The 12077-nt window shown below is 40.8% G+C and overlaps 1 protein-coding gene and 1 pseudogene across 9 annotated transcripts in view; one reads left to right on the top strand and one right to left on the bottom strand.

Moving 5' to 3' along the window:
* trim37 (tripartite motif containing 37) overlaps positions 1 to 12077 on the top strand; it is a 317829-nt gene that overhangs the window by 72908 nt on the left and 232844 nt on the right. The window lies entirely within an intron of this gene.
* Positions 4465 to 6113, bottom strand: LOC147798006 (uncharacterized; annotated as a pseudogene).

Below are 12077 nucleotides of genomic sequence, written 5' to 3'. Positions count from 1 at the left end.
TGCACAAATACTACTAAATGAAGAAAGCTTGCAAAATTATTTCCCCACTAGCAGAGGAAATCTGTGAAAATCTTTTCCCACTCGTGAGAAAAAGGGCGAAAATCTTTTCCCACTTGAGAGGAAAATCGAAAATCTGTTAAAATATTTTCCCACTTGTGTGAAAAGGTGTGAAAATATTTTCTTACTTGTGGCACACTTTTTCACAGTTTGTGAAATGAAAAGGAATTCCCTGGGAAGAGAAAAAATGTGAAAAAATTTTCCCATTTTGGTGTTAACTTTCAATCGCAATGTACTGTATATGCATGTACAGCGCACTCTGTATGACTCCATGCAACTTGCGCTACCATTTCTACTTTTCCGAAACGAACTTTGAGCACATAATCATTGCTTTTTTTATTTTTAAGCATACTCAAAATTGTTCAAATATAATTATATGTAGTTTTTAAGCTATCTTAAGTCGCAAATGGCGACTGGATGGTGAAAATATGATCGCATTAGCAAAATTGTGGTTTGTGATTGTTAACCACACGCCGCCATGATGAATTGCAACAGATAAAACTTGCTCTAGTTCACCTGTTTACCCATGTTTGTGATTTGAGAACCATGTACATAGAAATTGGTGAATATGCAGCGGTGTATAGAAGTCATAATTCAAGTTGAATTAATGTTATATCTGTGTTTTCTTCAGAAAGAAATAAGTCATGAATGTTTTATTTCAGATTATGGACAAAACAAAAAATGCAAGGACTTAAACAAGTTAAATGTAAGTTGGTCCCACTGCACCTGATTAGCCATCTATACACTCCGTCTCGGTATCGGGTACCAGTCAATAACAGCATCATGCAGACCAATGCAGTGTCGAACAAAACTACATATTTATTTTGAAGACTACATTCCCTGGAAATTCTTTTCAGATAGTTGATTATGAGAAGACTCCATAACAGTGAAACCTGTTCTTCCATTTTTATGCTTGGCCTAGACTACGCTCATCGCAAAAGCTAGTGAAAATCCTGCATTTTTTCAGTCTGAAATGTGATGCATTGGCTTTTGGTGAGGGTGCCCAGGGAAATTTGGATTGGGGCATTTCCTAGCCACTTTCCTCAGGCTTGTAACAACAAATTTACAAGATTTAACTTTATGGGAGGTGCATTTGGCCATCAGAAGTCTATTTTTTGGCAAGCATGATTTTTTTTAATTGATTCTTTTTAATTTATTTTTTGAGTTGAATGTACATGTAGTACCTGTGAAAAGCCTGGACGCAGCGTGGATTAACATTTATCCAGAGGGAAAGGAAACTTGTATTTAAGGCAAAGCTGGCTCTCCATGTGACAAAGTGAATGAATATCGAATCAAATGGCTATTAGTTAAAAATGGCACTTTAATTTATCCTAAAGACTGACATTTTGGCCTCGTTAATGTTTGCAATACATATTGCCTACCCAGCTACATGTAGACATGCTTAATCAATATTATGTGACATCAGGGCTATGCGGGCACTTAATTGGTCAATCGGTGGTACGGTGGTAGAGTGTCCATGCCTGTTCCACGTGGCTTGTTCTTACCACGGATTCAGATAAAGGTCTGTGTTCATAGTTAAGCCGTCATATATAATATTTGTGAATTTTTCACAAATATTTTTTTTGTTTTAGAGTCTATAAAATTTCATTACACGACCAAAATTAAATGCTTTGCCAGGAAATCTGCTTTTGTTGGGTGGTTCTGACTGATAGGATTTCTCACTTTCTAGCTTGATTTTTTGTCCGAACTTGCTGATCCAGATAATTATAAACCGATCCAGAAAATGGCAGCGGTGCTTTCGACAATCCTGTATATCTCAAATTAAAAGCTTTAATTTTTAAAAAAAGTATCTCCTTCACACAAGGTGGGCGATTAAGTTGTGGATTGTCCGTCCGCAGTCGGACTGAATCAGTTTTGCCATCCGAAACTACGAAAATCTTTTTTCTGTTTTTCATGGTACATACTGTTTTTTGTATGTTGCGTCCATATCTAGAGATGGTACTGGATAATTCCCAATATTATTTCCGACAAACTCCTTGTGTTTTTTTGCAACGTAACACAAAAAACTTCTTTGTACTTTGGAAACTTAGGACAGCAGAATGGAGGAAATCCAGTGGATAAAATCGGGGCAGTGAAAATTGTTGCGGAGTGGCGCAGGCATATAATTTTCGTCAGGGTGTCCCGCAGCAGGCCCTGCCCCCCCCCCCCCCAAAATACTCCAGGTGCCACAAGCGTATTTTTTTATTACCTTGACCAACATTTTGTTAAAAGAATGTCAATGCATGATTTTTCTATCTGCGTGTTAGTTGGTTCGATCTGGCTGAAGAAACGTATGCCCTGTGGATTAATTTTGTCATTTTTCATGAACAGAGATGTACTGTATGTTGACCTGTCAGGAAAGTGGCATCGGTATTCTTAATGATACCGTACAATCCAGATCATTTCAGGGCGGCAGAGATCTTTTTCACAAAAGGTGGACCTTTAATCTCATTTCATGAGATTTCGTGAATCAGTTGTGCCGAATCAAATCAAACCAGCACTCTTTGTGATAGACAGCTTGGTAGTGACAGTAATATCTGCACCATGGGTGAACCAATTGATATCGTAAGCATTATTTTACGCTTGTTATTGCAGGTTGGACAACTCAGTGTAGTTTGTTGTACATCGTGATCGGATTTTTAAACGTCAGGATCGTGAATTTAATAGGGGTTTAACACGTACGCCACGATTTTAAAGACATGCCAACATGCATTTAATTATGGTCAACGGAATGCAGTGCCCGTGTACAAGCGTGCAGCATTTCCCTTCTTCACGTTCACAGGTCAGTGACACCACTTAAGGCATTGCGGGTGCGGTTTACCCAGTACACATTTTCGCTGTCGGGCCAACCCTTTTTAGTGCTTGTATTGAGGACACCGTGCATGATATATCAGGAACGTGTATTGCGGTAAAGTGTGTGATATCAATGTATCGAGTCATCGCGTGAACCTTACTTTCGCCTTAACTGTAAATCATCCACAGTTCACACATTTAAGAAGAATGGAATAGAAATCACCCGTACATTACCTGTTCTTTTTTGCAGTCAGGTGCAAGCAGAAAATAAGTAATAACATGTAAATGAAAATGAGTTTATACAAGCAAACATGTCGATTTAAATTGAAGAAATGAAAACAAGTTGAACCATCAATCGCTGCATTCACTTCTGCAATATCTAACATATCTCCAAGCCCACCACCTGGATTGGTGATTCGCTTTCACAGTAAACTTGTGTAATAACCCTCAGTGAAGCAATGTTGCACTGTTTCGTCCTGCACTCTAAATTGAAAATGAGGAGATAGCAAACTCAAGCAAAACGTCCGGTGAAGAATGTGGTGGGAATTTCAAACGTACAGCATAAGTTTCCTTCCTTTGTTAAAACGGCCAGGCAAGAAATTTACTTTTGTTTTGTTGACACTATGATTGAATGCATATTGTTATCTTATTGCTACCTGTCATATTCCTTCGGCTACCACAGTCATTATTTGTTTAAATGTATGTAGGCCATAATTGATTGTTTAACTAATGATGTTTATCTTTTATTGAGACTGCAGACCCAGATGATGGAATAGCAGACTGGAAAGATGGTAACAAAAATGATTTTGGAGCTTACTGGTTTTAAAAGACGCTGACGATTATAAGATAAATGTATTGAAATTATTTAGAAAGGAAACATAGTGGCTGCTCAAACCAAACTCATGCATACATATTTTAATATAAATTGTTAAACTATAATGTGCAAAAACAAATGGTAAATATATAATCACTTCACCATGTGCCACTCTGAGTAGACCTGTAAACACTGCCTACCCATTTTTTGGGGGGATTTACTTTTCACCTGTGAGCTTTCCTTCTGTGGTCGTCAACATTTTTTTGGCTGGTGAACACATACTTGCAGCCCTCCACAGTGCAGCGCCCCTGTGATTTCTTCTTGAACACAATGTGATCACATGGAAGATTGCTGCGGAGGAGGGCTTGCATAAAAGTTACAAAATGGCCTGGGTGAACACTTGATGGACTGGGGCTTGGAAAACTGCGTACACACATATACCTGTTTTACATACAAAGTGTGGACATTCCTTTATTCTCCTGCGGTTAAGGAAGCTTGAGGAAAATGCTCCTTTTTCTCCAATTAGGATAACTCCGTCGAGCTGGATTTTTGATGATAATTTCCTTGACTGTTCCTCTTCATTTTGCCACCGATAAACTTGACCCCAAAATGCCTCTGAAACTGTTTTTTAGAGAGGGGAAAACATTGTGTGGACATGTGCAAGTCCACACTACATCATCACACCCTACATTATGTGGACCTCTTTTGTGCAGAGGTTCACACTTAAAGTCGTCATATGGCGCCTCCTTCGACCTGCTGGGAGTGGTGATGGTGATGACCTTGTGACCAGCGTAGCTGGTCTAGTACTTTTTGACCTTCTCCACTGTGTTTTTGAAGACGAACTGGTTTTTCACCCATCGCTGCTCCAGAGGAAGGCTGGTCTGTTTGTTTGGAGGTTGTTGCTCACCAGGCAGGACTGCGGGAATTGATGTTGAAGTAAGTGCTCGTGTGCACGGTGCCCACAGCCTTTCCACGGGATTCAAGGCTGAATGCCCAGGACAGTAAGACGTGACAATGAGGATGTCCAGCTTATACTGTTTGAAGAGGCGGCCAAAGTAAATTTCATTGAATGTGTGGTTGACATTGAGGGCCACCATCAGTGCAAGGTCGTTGACATTTTTTAATGAATGGCAGGGGTTCTGAGGGCCTCGGTTGACTATCATGGCCTGTTACCGTGTTGGAAGACTGAAACAGATTTGGAAGTAAATTTTTATCGATGAGTACATGTTTAACCTTCAAAATTTTTAGAGTCTCCACAGAAATCTCAAACAGAATTCACATGAGTTTGGGAACTAAATTTTGTGTGACTTTATGTAAAGCAAATTTATTTCTGGAAATACTTCACAGATTGAAGATGTCACTTTTTAGTAAGATACATACATCTACATGTAAAGGATTATTTGACAGTCCCACGATTATATTACCAATGGTGTCACCTACCTTCCGCCAGCTCTCCCTTAAAATCAGAACCTTAAAATCACAATTAACTATAGACATTCCAAAACCTTTCCAGTCTCAATTCTTTTGAAGTTGCTTTAACAGTGCAGTGGTATTTTATCGAAAAAAAAGCTTTTACACGCTCACATGTATTGCTCCCACCCAATGTCATCTTTGATTACAGCTGACGGTAGATCGGGAAGGGTCATCCTCAAGTAGCCACAGGGGACAATGTAGTACCCTGGTGTTGGAAAGTCATGGTGGGACAGGTTTGGGGAATCTTCAGTGGGGAAGAAACAGTTGATCTTGATTCGGCGATCAACCGCAGCCACGCATCACCCAGCAAGATCTTGATCTTATTATCACAGGAATACGCAATGGCAGCTCCAAAACGTACCTAACTCTGGCTGAATAAAAATGACTGTTTGGGATATCACACTGTACAGAATTCTTCTTGGCTGGGACCCTGTGCACTGATTAGGCCCCTTGTAATGGATGGAGCCCTTGAACTTCTTGTTGGGAGGCTGCATCGTGACATACATATGACTTGCACCCTGCTGATAAATTAGCAACAATAGTGACAGTGGATTGAATTTCTTAACCCGAATGGCACTCCGTAATGCAATGTATTGTACGTGTTCATGTATGTACTGTACATGTACGTCTGTTAACTGGCAATTTCCTGTTCCATTATTGGTAGTTACAAGTTACATATATCCAGAAATGAAATAAACTCTGGGTGCGTACCCAGAGTCAGTGCGTATGCATGTAGGCCTATCGGAGGATTAATCATTTGTGTATTATAGGTGGTATGCGAAGGTATGCGCATTTTATACCCTTTTACTGCTGCTTTATTATTAGGAATTTAAAATGTTTTTTGAAAGCCTTCCTGTGAAAAAAATGAAATTTTTGTAAATAATTATTTTTTTCAGTGGGGTATTTTGGAGCATGGGGGCAGTGGAGACAAATCAAAACTAAATTTCATTCTCATGTTCTAGCATGGCCCACCCATTGTTGAACGCAACGTAGAAACGACGAAGAGATTCAGTTTAACCATGGGATAACCAACATTTTGAAGTCCATGAAATAGTTAAATACCTAGATTTGGCAGTTTCTTTTCCAACTGTGGAACGTTGTGAAACACATACTGCTTTGTTTGTCGTAAACGTTCTGCCATCGATGGCTATTCTGAACGGTGAGTTGTGTCTTTTGGTTGACGCTTAGCTTTAGTTTACTTTTTTTTACTTTCTAGGAGCCACTTGATGTAGCCTCGTGGTTGTCGATAGAAGCAAGAACCATACTTGCAGCACGAAACTAAATGCACAAATTACGTCTTCCGCATTCAAGAGCGCATCTTCAGATGCGAATACGCCGAACCTTTCAGCCAATACGATTTAGGCATGCACCAATCAAAGATAACACTGACCAACAAAGAAAAGGGTGACACGAACCAATAACAACCGATAGAAAGGCGGGGGTCTGAAACGACGACCGGCTGCAAAGTGCTCCGCCAGCTTGCACTCTGCTTCAAAGAGCTGAAAGTGAAGTTGCTCTCCCGCATCTTCAAGTCACAAACCACAAAGCAATGTGTAGGGAGCCCAATTGAAAGGAAACTTGTGGCATCACCACGATCATTGCTGACAGGCTGGGTTGTTTAACCTTAGGTCATTTCCTCGAAGGATACATCCAAGTAAAGTACATACTCAAGAAAATATCCAGTTTTGTTTTACGCCTTGAGAACCATGAAGATTGAGTGGTTGGTGCCTAAATGGCATGGCTTGCAAGAGAATGTGTCGTCTGGCAGAGTATGGACTAAGGGCCCTCTGCATGTTGGCATGGTGGCCTATAAGTCAGGCATATATAAAGCCAAAATAGTGGACGTGGACAGAGGTAAGCACCATTCTTTTCTTTCAGAATGGGGTAAAGGAAGCAAATATCCATTACCTAATTTTAGTTCTTGTAATGTTGGTGTTAGGAATATTGTCATATTTTTACTGCATTTTCTTTACCAGTATGCTTTGTTATGACACTTTGGGGGATTTTGTGGTGTTTAGGTGCTGACCATTTTTTTCCATTTCACTATAACATAAAATTGCCTTCCTAGATTCTGTAACATTTTCATTTATATTTTAAGTTTAATAATTCTATGTATACTCTGCTGATACATTCACTAATTAATCGGGAATTACTTTTAATGCACGTTGTGAAGCGTGTTGAGACTTACTGAGTAAAATGTTAATGACCAAATAATATTCCTGCTGTCATTAATGCTGTAAACATTGCCAATCATGCATTGAGTGCCAAGCTTTGAATCCCACTGATCACTTTTGCAATTATGAGCTACTTTACACAGAAGCACTACACGTGCAATTTATCTGTTTCGTGTTCACATTTTAATTTTGCGGTATAGGTTTGAAATGTCCAATTGACTCTGACAGCGACGATGACGTGCCACTACTGGCCATCACCAAACGAGTCTGCGAGGACCACAGTTCAAGCCACCGGGACAAAGAGACCACACCCCGGCAAGCTGTTCACCCACCATCACCCCCAGCCAAATCCGGTCCCACTTGCCGGGAAGAAGAGACCACGCCCGAGCAAGCTGTTCACCCACCATTACCCACAGTCAACTCCAGTCCAACTCTTTGGGAAGAAGAGATGGCAACAGAGCAAGTTGTACATCACAACCCATCAACCCAAGCCATTGCACCCCAATATGCCAATCACCTCCAGGATGCCCAGCCCAGTGAGCCGCAGCTCCTGACAATACTCCTGCGGATTGAGAGTTGTAAAAGGAAGCAACAGGAAGACATTGACGTGATTAAAGGAGAACTTGCATTGTTTAAAGAATTTTTGGGACTGAGAAATAAGGCAACAGAGCCTAAACTCGTGTCTCAGACGAGAGGGTACTCATCGTAATTGAAAAGATAGCCATACATGAGATGAGCAGACAAGTGTACTTAGATATTTTCGATAAGGCTTCTGGCCCTAAAGACCTTGTTCTCAATCTAATTTCAAACGTGTTAACCGAAGAAGAGTTAACGAGGAGTAACTATTATGGAGGGGAGGTACTTTGTAAGGGAGGGAATGTGGTTGTGAAACAAGCGCTGAAGCACAACCCAGTTTTTCAGGCAGTATGTGCTCAGGTGGGGAAAGAGTATCCCAGCACTCACGGAGACAACACATTCAAGAAGTCTCTGCGGGAAGCAGTGAATGGGAAATGTAGAAAACTTGCCAGAAAGCTAAGGATTTAAATGGTAAATCTGCTAATCTACCGGCAAAATTGCATGCATCGATTGACAAAATGAAGGAGTTCTAAAGGGCACTTCACCAATAATAATTTTCAGTTGTTGCATGTGTACTCATCAACTTAATGGCTAATGCTCAAGCTTTTCATACATGAATGTTAATCATTTTATTGACAGCGTCTTTCAGCTGTACAGATTTATTAAAAAACGATGCGTGTTCTGTTCAATAAAACAACTGTGTATGACTGCAAAACTGAATCGTTGTCATCCTTGAAATTTTAACGAAAAGGCTTTTCCAGCAACAAGTTAACCTCATCTTAAATTTCCTTCGAAAAGAATTTTATAGAGATGAATTTTTTAGAGATGACCTTCGGACTAAAAGTCTCAGTACTTCAGAAAATACAAACATATGCAAGTCGTTCACATGCCACCATGCATCCTACTTACTTTTTACGACGGTGATAATAAAGAATTGAGTCAACTTTTCTTTGGTAATTCACACATCTTGAATAGTTCAGTGGTGACGCATGGGGCCTTGGCTGACTGGAAGGGCAAAGGTTGCATATGGCTTTTGGTTATTAATCTTCCTTTTGTTGTTAAAATTTCTCAGCCCCCCTGGCATGCCAGGCCAGGGCAGTCACTAATCTTTCTGGCGGGTCACGGCGGACCTCATGCTTTAGGAAGGAAGCAGCTTCATTAACATAACAATAGCTAGGGTACAATAGGCAGTTTATAATGAGCTCCAGCCTGGAATTTTGTATGTGAAAAGGGAAATTTACATGAACGTGCTCAATCGTGAACATGTACATTATGGTACGTGTGGTCGGATAGTCACTGTGGTACTGCAGCAGTCAACTCACTGCAGGATGTATCTTTATTTGACAATTCTCAGTGTTGCATTGTTGAAGATGAAACACAAAGTTGAAGGTAAATTTGCCAACCACAATTACCATGCAAAGCGAGGAAAAGAATGTCTTTCGTTTATCTGGATGAAGAATGTAGGGTCCTCTTTGAGCAATTCACCCAAGTTTTCTAACATCAACCAATCGAGGTTCCATCAACCTAGATGTGTTGATATACCATATGAGCTTTATGTCAAGTCTTATCTACATGACCTTCCACTCTTTGGGAAAGATATATTAGCTGACTGATTCACGGAGCTCCTCGAGGCAGAACCCATATGCATTTACGGTGTGCGGGAATTCTCCCACTCAGACTTTTTGACCTCCTCAGACTCATCAGTGGGAACTTTGACTAACTCTCTTATTTCACCAAACATCCTCCCAAACCAACTGTATCCCATGTGGTAGTACTCAGTTCCACACTAAGTCATGTGCCTCCCACAACGCTGGCCGAAACGTCAAGTTTATACTCACCGGTTCTTTTAAGAACCACATCTCGTCCAAAAGAGATTGATTCCATGGTGTACCTGCAAACCCATTTCTCATGTTTCATCCACCATGCAAAGCTTCAAATCTTACTCATGTGTATGTAGGCACTGCATTTCTAAAAGGCACTTGGCAGGAAGTGGTTAACCTGGATTTCCTTTGCAAGAATCTGTTCATTTATTCAGAACAAGTGGGGGGAGAATTTGCATTAGCAGGTCACTTATTGTGGACTGATTAAATAACAGAGAGCTTTCAATAGTTGTTCAGTGTTTAAGTGGTTCCAGAGACTGACTTAAGGTCACTCAATACATACATTATGACTTTCTTTGTCCATGTCCAGTGTTGAAGACTGAATCAGAGGGTTGGAAATAAAATTTAACAGAGTTTGTTTCCTGTTATTATCAGGGATGTGAGCTTTCAGTGTTTTAGCTGATTTCACCTTTTTTATTTTGATGTTGAACCTGAATTTCAGCTTTTCTGTACACCTGATCTGTGCATAAGTATGGGAACTTTTTAAATTTCAGCTTTTGGCTGGCTGTTTTCTGCTTTAATTTTAAGTGGCTACTCACACCCCTGAATGATACATGACTCACTTGTTAGATATACTTGCTAAACCTGGTTGTACCTCCATGGTACTTTGGATATTGCAAGGTTTCAAATTTGCTTTGTTGGATATTTTACACATGGTTAAAGTGCAAGATAAGTGCATCTGAGTCAGCAGCATGAAATCAAATGAAATCTGAATCTACTTTGAAAATTGTATGTAAGGAAGAGTATGAAGTAATGTCAACCTACCGTAATTTTCGGAATATGAGGCACCCGGATTATAAGGCGCAGGGCTCAAAAATCTTCAGATTAAGATTCAAAGCTTAGCGTATATGGCACACTATCTTATAAGGCGCACCATCACGCGCGTCGGTAGATCATTGCAACACGAAAGACTACCGCAACGGCTCGCCAAAATGGGCCCTTCCGCGCATGGGGCTAGTTCATGTGTGAAGGGAGCATTGTGAGTTTGGGGAGGCTCAATCGACCACACGTCTCCACAAAGGCCCTTTGTAACTTCAGCGTGAATGTAGCTCTATGATCGTAGTATGTATTCCAGCATCAAAAAACCCAACTGCAGTCCACGTGGTATTACTATACTGTCCGCAGTGATCTGTTTGTTCTTTCTGAAGCTATTGTTGGCCGGTGGTCTTTGATCCTGGCGTTGCAAAAAATCCAGATAAGCCAAGGGAATGGTGTATTATTATCAGTTCAGGAATGCTTCCTATTTTGTTTGGTAGTTTTTCTGTTACTGTGCTATTTTCACTTAAAAACTTATCGGGGGATTTTACAGAGCGGGGTCTATCGAATTTCGCTTTTATTTATTCTTCATTTGAAAATTATGATCAGGGATTATACAGTCAAAAATTAGGGATGAGCACAATTGCAAACAATCTCTTTTATCTCATTGGAGCCCTTAAAAGGGCTGGTTGTTTTTTGATTGTCAGTTGATGTTTCAAGCAATCTCAAAGGCGAAGCATTCTTTGCAGAGAATCTGTCTTATTGCTTCTTCGTCACCGCCATGACAGAAAAATCCCACGTTGCAGCGTTGAGCCATGCCAAATCGAAGGGAGTGGAAAAATGCTTTCCTCTTCGGTTTAAGAAGAAAACCAGCGTCCAGGTTGACTAACATGTCTTTGCTGTCCATTACTTTTGATAATGATCTTGCAGCATCTCTCTTGATGCTTGTTTTCTTCTTCCCCTCTTGATCAATCACTGCTTCCGCGTTGACGTCGCGAGGGTTGTTGTAGTCTCGTCGTAAAGTATATTTTGCGCCGACGGTGAGGTCATGGTTGTTGTAGTGGTACATACCAACTACCAAAACTCCCTTTATTAAAACCTTCATCTTGTCGTTGTCTAGGGTACACGAAATATAAATGTTCAGGTGGATCGTTTCCCTTATATATCAACAGCAAGGATTCTGAACGGGATTCTGATCTTAGAACTGCAGCCAATCACAATCTTTGTCCCGTGCCAGTGGACCAATTGCAGCTCTTTGATGCAGTCTGAGGTTACTTGGTTTGGCACGCGCACATGATAAAAGGTCAGCTGCCTCAGGCGATCCTTCACTGTCTCACAAGACAATGGCGTCTAATAAGCGACAGGTTACACCGTTGACCTCAAGCGACGTGCGGTAGAGTATGCTGAGCTGCACGGTAACCGAGCGGCAGGGCGAGAGTTCAACGTCAACGAGTCCATGGTCCGGTGTTGGAGAAACGACAAGAAACTCCTGGCTAGTCTTCCTTTGAAGTTAAAAGCCAGGAGGGGTGGCAAACCTCTGTGGCCCAAGTTGGA

This window comes from Acanthaster planci, linkage group LG09 (assembly GCF_054643075.1).
Source record: "Acanthaster planci isolate LZ-2023a linkage group LG09, COTS_SCS, whole genome shotgun sequence".
NCBI lineage: Eukaryota > Metazoa > Echinodermata > Asteroidea > Valvatida > Acanthasteridae > Acanthaster > Acanthaster planci.
The sequence above is the reverse complement of the archived record's forward strand: the minus strand, read 5'-3'. Positions and strand labels throughout refer to the sequence as shown.